Source organism: Pithys albifrons, chromosome 8 (assembly GCF_047495875.1).
Source record: "Pithys albifrons albifrons isolate INPA30051 chromosome 8, PitAlb_v1, whole genome shotgun sequence".
NCBI classification, from domain to species: Eukaryota; Metazoa; Chordata; class Aves; order Passeriformes; family Thamnophilidae; genus Pithys; species Pithys albifrons.
In genome coordinates this window covers 25,719,018-25,728,181 of record NC_092465.1, presented here as the reverse complement: position 1 = coordinate 25,728,181, position 9,164 = coordinate 25,719,018, and the positions used below count along the sequence as shown (strand labels likewise).

Genomic DNA, 9,164 nt, shown 5'->3' with positions numbered 1-9,164 from the left:
TGCTGGGGTTTTCCCTGGCTGTCTTGCCGCTGCCTACTTCGGATTACTTTTTCCTGCCGTGCTGCTACCTGCCTTGGATTTGCTGCTGGTTGCTCGTACCTGTCTGCTTCTTGGACGGGGAACACAGGGGAAAGAGACTGAGTCCATCTGAAAGCCCACTGCTCGTCTGTTTCGCTGGAGAGGGACTGAAACTCACTCTGCAGCCAGCGGGCTGTGACAAGGACACTTAAGTATAACCTTTTCTCCCGGAGGAAAACCTGCTGGGTTTTGTTGTTGTTTTTTTTTTTCCTCTTATGGTGTTGGGGAAGTGGGTTGCACTAGTCTGTTTACATATATATATATATATATAGCAGTTATCCTTCTTGTATTAAAATTCCTTTTCTTAAATTTGATAAAGAGTGGTGTGATTATTGAGGAGGAGGCCCCTCCCCTGCTTGTGGGTAAAACATTTTGGTTTTTCCCCTCAAACCGAGACATTTCTTGGCGCCCAACGTGTGGGGCTTGTAAACAAAGAAGGATAACTGCTATTTTGTGGCACCATGTGGGTCTTGAGCTTAGAGTTCATCAGGACCATCCTGTATAATATATTGGCTTTTTGTTGGTACAAATTCATGCCAAAAGGAGCGGCAGGTTTAAGTCTTATCAACAAATCAATGAGCAAAACTCAAATAGCCGCAATTATTATTGAGTTCTTACTCTGGATTTATGGTGCCATGAATTCGATGCCTTTGGATGTCATGTGGGTGGTGCTCTCCAGGCTGTTTTCCTGCCGCAACCTAAGCTGCTACCTCTGGGGATTCAGTGATAATAGTACGGACCCTTGGGAAGGAACAAAGGGGAATCTCTTCTCCCAACCCTTTGTCCATTCCCCATTCAAGTCTGCTACAACAGCTTTTGAGATGTTTAAATTCTCCCTGGATGCCAGAGATATCTTGCTCTTTATGGTCATTGAAAAAATAGCTGCATTATCCTATGCAGATGGAATGTATCTGGAAACTTGCTGTGGTGGTCTGTGTAGCTCCTACTGGACAGGGAAACTGTAAATTGTACATAAAGCTTACACTATTCATGAACATTATTTTTCATGAACATTGGAGGAACATATTCCAGCATCAAGGCTATACTTGGGCCAAATCTCCTATCTTTAGTCTTACGTGTGAGTATTGAAACATCTCACATCTTGGCAACCTCTCCCCTCTGAGTAAAACTCTTCCAGAGAGTGAGTCTAGAAAGTAAAAACACAGATCTATTCTGAGCTGAAGTACTCAGAAAAAAATCTATCATGAGGCAAATACGCCTTCATTTTTGGCTGAAACACATGGTGGTGTCTCTACAATGGGATGTGTCAAGTTCCTCAGCAGTAAGTGTAGTCACCAACTTTGCCTGTCATGAAAAAGAGCATTGACTGTGCATGAGAGAGGTGATTTGGTTTTCAGCTCTGTACTAAACATCCTTATATAGCCATGGTGGCTTTAGAAGGCTGGTGAAGTGCTTTTATTTATATATATATGAAATAATAAACATGCTGTTAAAATAAAAGTTAATTAACTCATTAGAGTTTTGTATGGTAATTTCATGAAGCTACAAATCCTCAGGGACAAATCTTTAGCTATCTTGTTTTTACCCAGCTCTAGTTGCGCTTTTGATGGGTATTGTAAATGGTATCACTCCTGTCATTCTCGAATTTGAGTCTAGTAGTTTCTTCTGAATACCTGTATGCTTTCTTTGGATCAAAAGTAACTTTTTCCTGATAGTTAATGCTCAGGGAATGTAATTCACTTACAGGAACAATTTTGATGTCCTGGCCTGTGCTTATATTTCTCAAAGATCTTTGACAGGCTCAGAAGTGTCCCACTTTTTTTTTGTTCTGTCTGTGATCATGCCCACTTTGTTCTGTCTTAATCATGCATGTGAAGCCAGCTTGTCTTTGGGATCCCACATGGTCCTTCATAGTTTAATACAGTGGGCACTGGACTTGTAATGAAATTTGTAACTTGAGACCAGAGTAGGGGCAGTGAAGTGTGAATTCCTTGTTGCAGCTATGAATGGAGCAGCAGTCTGGTGTCAGATGGGCAGTCCAGGTAGTCACATAACTTGGGAGCAACTGTAACAGTGAGTAGGCGCTTGAGGGAAGGGTAGATATGAAGCAAATATATATCATTTCATTCATACTTCAAGACCTCAAGCTTTTTTAGCTCAGGAGGTTTCCTGAGCAGGAGGTTTCTTCTTTCTGGGTAATAACTGTCAGTGGATTTGTTTTCCAAGTACTCATCCAGTTTCTCCTTGAATCCCATCGACTTTCACTTCCCAGGATCCCATGCTGCAGATGACTGTGCTGCGCAGGAAGGGCTGTAGTTGTTCTTAAACTCTGTAGCTAAAGTATCTTGTTACACAAAAGGTACCCATGGACTGAGAAGTCTCCTTATTTACATCTGTTCCAAGTGCCCTTCACTAGTATGCTGTAATGACAGCTGCTTTTATGTGGAGATTGACTGCTTTTGCCCCCCAGAAAAACTCAAGCATAGGAGTAATCTCAGAATAGCAGCATTTGTGTAGAGAAACGTAGCCTGCATGCCAGCAAATGTAGTGCCTGCTACCAACCATAAAGCAAGCTGCAGGAAGCTCAAAGACTTGCTAGCAAAAACTTGGATTCTCTCAGTGAATTCCTGATGTTCCTCTCCTCTAGCACCATTGTTCCTATGTCTGCTTGAGATTCTCTGAGCATTTACAAAGAAGAGCAAGAGATGCCCCTCAACGGTCCTTGAAAACTAGGAATTGCCACCATTCCTGTCTCAAGTGAAGAAATTTTGGGGAGGTTTAGCCACCCCCAAAGTCTAGGATGCAGCAGAGTCTAGAAGCCAGATATCCTGCTCTTACCCTGATCTCTGAATGGTTATTTCTGTTTGTTCTTGCCTTTGACCAAAGGAATGCCAGTGTGTAATCTACACATCACTTACATAGCTGAGTTCTCAATTGTGCTAGTTGGTATTTTGTTGCAGTATGTAGGCATATGTTAATTGCTGTCTGGAGAACTGCTCTGTTCTTTATTTTATTCCTGCTGAAGACAAATGAAATATTTTGGTTCCCTGTTCTAAGCAAACAAGAAGATACTGTACCTGAATTGCTGTGTTATTTTGTAAACCTGGGTTAGCACACTAACTTAAGTGTGCAAACACACATGTTGCTTACACTGTCAGTTCCTCAAAGTGCACAATATTAGGCATTTGTGAGCAAAGGGAATCATGCTTTTTCACACGTCTGCCCTAAGAGATGAGTTGTTCATGTTCCATTTTCCTGTGGCTAAAGCATGGTATTCTTATGTACACCAAACCTTTGCAGCAGCTGGACAGCCTACTTCATGCAGTAAAGGACAGGCAGGAGGGCAGAGATAGTGTCCCATTGTCCTAGTTCAACAGGTGGGACCAGTTATCACTGTGGGGGGGGGTGATCAAAGCTGTGTATTCTACCCCCTCTATTAATTTCCCAAGAACAATGGACCATTAGCAGCAGCTGCCCAGGGAGTCATTAGCACCTTCACACCCAGCCTGAGGGGGCGTGGCTGCAAAGGGGTCATCAACAGTTCAACAATACCCCCTGGCTCCCAGAGTTAATCACCCACTGTGTGAGCCCCCGTCCTGGGGGAGGGACTGGGTGCTCCCTGAGGGTACATAAGTGGTGGGTAAGAAGACCTTGGGAACCTCTTGTTGGATCCAGAGGAGCAGCAGGACTTTGACAGGAGGAGACCACCACTCTTGATGAGAGTATGCCCGCCACTCTCGACCAGACTACAGCCCTCGCCTGCAACAACAGGTTTTTTCACTTCCTTTTGCTTTGGACTTGGGGGAACTACAGGGGTCTCAGCACAAGGACGCTGGGTTATACTGCTGGGTTTTGTGAGTTGAAAGCAATTTCTCTTTGTGTTAGTGTATTTATTGTGATATCTTTCATTAAATTGTAACTCTGACTTATAATCTCTCTTGTGGTTGGTCCATTTTCTCCTGCCAGTTTACCTTTAAACCAGCACACCCATGTACAAAAGAAAGGAGGACGAGAAGGTCAAAGAATAGTTCTATTTTCCTCTCCAGTGTTGTCAGGGAAAGGCTGGAGAGGATCACTAACAGGCTATTACTGATGGGTCACGTGAGCTTGAAATAATGGCTAAATGAAGTCTCTGACATTAGTAAGCAGAGATGTGAGTTTTAAGCTGTCTACCTCACTGCTGTAAAAGTTGCTTGGTTCTATTCAAGGGCTCCATTATCAGAATGTTTACTAGGCAAAACAAAACCAAAGCCTACCATTTAAAGCCCAGATGAAATTATTTAAAATTAACATATAGTAGATAAAGCTGCAGAGTGTCCTAGTAGTTCTGTGCTCTCTGTACTGCTCTTTCCAAGAGTCTCCAGAACCTTACTGAAGAACAGTGGTATGTTTGCGAAGAAGAGGTATGTTGAGATGTGAGATCCCTTACCTGTGTTTTGTTATATTTTATTATGGCTCTTACTCATTACTGCACAGGGTGCCTGCTGGCACAGGATTTGGTGATGAATAGTAGGCATATACATAATTGCTTGAGTGATAATTAATCTGCAATAGATGTTTTCAAGCATAAGATGTTGTTAAGTGTGCTTAATTCCTTTTGCATGCAGAGTAGCCTGGCAATTGAGCAATTTGGCTCAAGCTCCTCTTGCAGCAGATCAGTGCAGGTCTGAAGTTTGTAGAGGCAGAGAGACTGACACCAGCTAAACATCTTGGTCATGAAGTCACATGTTCACTAAAACATGCTATATATAAGGTGGTGTGATTTAAGGATCCAGAAAATTTAATTTTTGAGGAATCAGCTGGAATAAGACTAGAAAGCTTTGCTGGACTGGTGGTAGCACTAGTGGAACAGCTTATTTGCATGAAGAATTTGATGTCAAATACAGTGTTCACCTTGTTCTGGGTTCTTCTACACTCTTCTCTCCTTTTCTTCCTCAGTAATTCACTGGATATAACTATTAATGCAATTTAATTTTCTGTTCTACAGTACATGATAATTTAAAAGACTGTTAGAGATCCAACTGCATTTTGTCATGTCTGGTAAGTATAGAGCTGGAATCTATTCCTGAATCAAAATTTGTAAAGCTAGTGAGAACTTAGACGAAAGAATCAGACCGTTCCCAGTGCCTCCCCCAGGTTGAGCAACATACAGTCAGACCTTTAACAGTTATTTAACTTATGTGCTGTGGAACACCTGGCTAACTGTGAATATTTTTTAAAAGTATTCCCCCTCTCCACCTAAAATGTGAAAGAAATAATATTTCTCTCAGGACTGCAGAACTTGAATTTGTTTGTAGTACTGAAGAAAGATTTGTTTGAGCCAGGATTTTGGAATGCATTCTCTGTTTATTTAGTATGTGAGCAGTTACTCAGTGCAAGTCATCCAGCCTCTGCAGAGAGACAGCTTTTGGCATTTACTGCACTGCAGTCAAGGATACCTCTGTATTCCCTGGGTTTCAGTAAATTCTGTCTGCCCTAAAGTCAGGCATTTCATACAACATCCAAGAGCCACCTAAGACATTGAAGAAGCAGATCCTGGGGAGATGGACATAACCTGGGACAAATATCAGTGAGCTCCAACATTTGGCCTTAGGGCTCCTCTTTTTCACAGAGCTGAATCTTGTGCTAGACAGAATTGTCCAGTGGCAAACATGGCAAAGATGTAGGAAAGACAGAAACGTAACAAATTCTGAAATTACTGGACAATTTAATGAAATTTATTTCATGAAATAAAATGAAATGACAACTTTTAATTTCATTAAACTTCATTTCAATTAAAGAAGTTTTATTTCATATCTTTGAATTTAATTTTATTTTACTTCATGAAATGAATGTGGCAAACTGCTGAGCTATGTTTTTATGTGCATTGTTCCTCCTGCTACAGCTTATATTGTGCAGTATATCTTAACAAGAGAAGTACTTTAGTATTAATCCTTTGCTTCATTTTAACCAATACAGCTTTTATGTTAACAAAGCTGTACCCAGTGAAAATCTGATTTAGCATGTTCTGGTGTCACTGAATTATAACATAGTATGGACGTAAGCAAGTTGCATACATCAGCCCACAGCAGAAGTTTAGATCAGCTGGCCCTTCCCTAGGTGATGTGAAGATATTCTCTACCTAGGAATAGTGATGTGATTTTTTTTTTAACATTTTGAAGTTCTGAAAAGGCCCTGGAAATAGCATTGATATTGACCAGATTATTTTCTTCATCTCCAGCAAAACGTTGCATTGCCTTACTGAACTTTGGCTGTCTCTGGAGTCGCTTGAAGAGACTGTAACTGTATTCTTAAAGGATAAACTATACCCAGTTTCTTAAACGTGATGTGCTGCCAAGCAGAACCCACTTGTAGCATTACATGGCAAGACGTGATGGAGTTGCAGCGACTGAAACACTTCTGGAAGTCAGGATGGTCTCCATTTTTAAGAAGTACCGATGTCCTGAGTAACTGGGGCCCATGTAAATAATCTAGCTGCCTTTTTCCACCTGGATGGAATTGTGTTGTTTCACAGAGGGCGGCAGGCCAAGGTGGTCACTGCTGCACTCAAGGCGGCGGCCCCAGGAGCTCATGTCTTTGTAAAGAAAATTATCTGCAATATAAACATTTGCAAAGACTTACAGTCCATCCTGGTGTCTGTGTCAGAGCAGGGTACTGACATACAGGGTTTCCACTTATCTTTCCACTTCTGAAGTTTCCCGAGATGAAAGTTGAGAGCTGTGAGCAGACACAGACACTGTGGCTACTTTTATACACCATACTCTTAATGCTGCATCTGCAAAAAGTAGTGCACAAGAGATCATTCTAAGATGTGGAGAGATCTCATGTTTTGTCTTTATTGCAGTTATGGCATTCATTACATGGCATTTATTGCCATGGAGGACTGTTAGTGTTTTCTGGGGTTTGTGCTGCCTGTGCTGTTGCTGTGTGCAAGGGAGTTATTGTGTAACTCAGAAGCTATCAACAGTTTCATGTGGTGCACCTGACCCAATGCAGGACACGTGCAAGAAAGTGTGTAAGAATGTTTTTTTACAGAACTTCCTTTGTCTGAAAGCTGTTGAACTAATTAGACCTGAAGAGTTCCTGGTGTGGGTCTGTTCCTTTCCTTCTCCACTCTCTGTTGATTACCTCTTGCCTAAGTTTGTCCCATGGCAGCCTTCCCTTTTTTTGAGAGCAGATTAATTTTACTTCAATTTCAATACTTTGTCACATGTTTTATCCTGGAGACAGGAAAAGTTTCCATTTCCATTTCACATGGTGTTGTTACCTTTTGCCTACTAATCCATTCTATTGTGTGTACAGATTTTAACCCAGACATGTTAGGAGGAAATTGTGATTAAAATTTCAATCTCTTCCTGGTGTGTGATTAACTGCTGCATCCTTGAAGACTATCAAGATTGAAATCAAATGGCCCTTACTGGATGTTTGTCAGTGTATCTGAACTACTGGTTAACACTGTAAATCAGTTTGGGTCAGTTGGCCCAGGTTTTTTTCTTTGAAAGCCTGTTTTAAAAATTCAGAGGGAGCAAATGACATTTAACTGAAGTTGTCCTCTATCTGAAACCCAAAAGGTTCCAGCACAGTTAGCACATACTAAAGCACAGTTAGTAGGTGACAGAAATTTGTATTTCTCTGTTTTGGAACTTTTCATCTGGTTTTTTTTCTTGTTTGGTGCAGGGCTGGAACAAACCCTGACTTGTTCTCTTCTGATTATCATTTTCTTGTACCTAAATCTTAGACTCCCAAAAAACAAACTGCTTCATGTGATGTGCAAAGCTGGTTATACAAATGTCTTATATCACCAGTAGGTGAGGCTTCAGATCAAAACAAGCTACTGCACTGCAAAACCAGACTTATAATCGTATTTATTTGGGGAAACTCATTCAAGCATGTGAAGATCTTGTCAACGTGATTCATCAGTAACTTGGCATGCAGAATGAAGACCTTCATAGGTCTAATTTATTTAATGAGCTCTATTTTCAACTACATAGTCTCTACCTCAAATGGAACAAATGAGTGTTTGTGGCTGTAAGGAGGGGAGGGCAGGCCATAGTTTGGGAGGCTTAGTGGGGTGCAGCTTTGCTTTCAAGATTTCAGGCCAAAGAAAAGGGCTGTCAGTGCTGTAGCAAGAAAGGAAAGAGAAAGATGAGTGTATTCTGGGGAAATGTATGGGGAGAATATTAAACCTCCCCCTTCATGGCCTTCCATCACAAACCACTTAACTGATATTGTTTTTAATTGTATCCAGATTAAATGACAGGAGCTAATGTGCACCCATCATTAAAAAAACAGGTTAGATACCCTCCTGTCCTGTTTAGTATATCCAGCCCTATTCTCCCAGACTTTGTGTTACCTCAGACCACATGCCTTCATTCTGCTGGATTTTCTTGTCATGATGTTTGATTGAATATTGTATTTGACTTTCTGTATTGCTGATATTGCTGTATGTGCACTATTTAGAGCTTGACATTTGTTTGCTGGTAAGTCCCCATGAAAGGCCATGAAGTCTAGCCCTGGATGCCTTTGGCAGCCACACCACACACTTGCTTTATTTGAATGGACTATGTGTTTGGCACTGGTTTTGGAAATACCTGTGTGTAAGTACCTGATGGATCACTTCTGTAACAGCAGACGACCTGGTGACAGTCAGTGCAGAATTTGGTGATTGGTGTTCTCTCTGAATTTGCTTTGCTGCAAACAAACTTCCTTTTGAAGCCAGCCTGGGCTAATTTCTGTCTTGAGCACCTCCTAACCATTCTCCCCTCGTGAGGCCAACATCTCTTACAGTATTTTACAGAGATGGAGTAAATCTGATTTTCCCACAGCTTTCACTCTGGTATTTGCTGTTGCTGCTGGCTGCCTCTCAAAGATAAATAGTCCCATGCACTTGATACATTGTTTTCCAGTCTGACAAAACCAAAGCTTTTCAGAACACATTGGTTATGTTTTTTTGTCCTACAGATAAACCAATCTGCTGGAAAAAAGCAGATATTTTGTCACTCTACAATGAATGCTAGATGTTCCCACATGACATTTGGCTGGGAAAAAGCTCTTCACCATCATGAGAAAGAATCTTCAGGACTAGCTAGAGAATCTGTAGTGACGTGTCTCAAGTCAGGATTACT

At 41.3% G+C, this 9,164-nt stretch overlaps 1 pseudogene; it reads right to left on the bottom strand.

Moving 5' to 3' along the window:
- Positions 1–5,418: 5,418 nt before the first annotated feature.
- On the bottom strand, positions 5,419–6,611 carry LOC139675364 (gamma-crystallin D pseudogene; annotated as a pseudogene).
- Between the last annotated feature and the right edge of the window lie 2,553 nt (positions 6,612–9,164).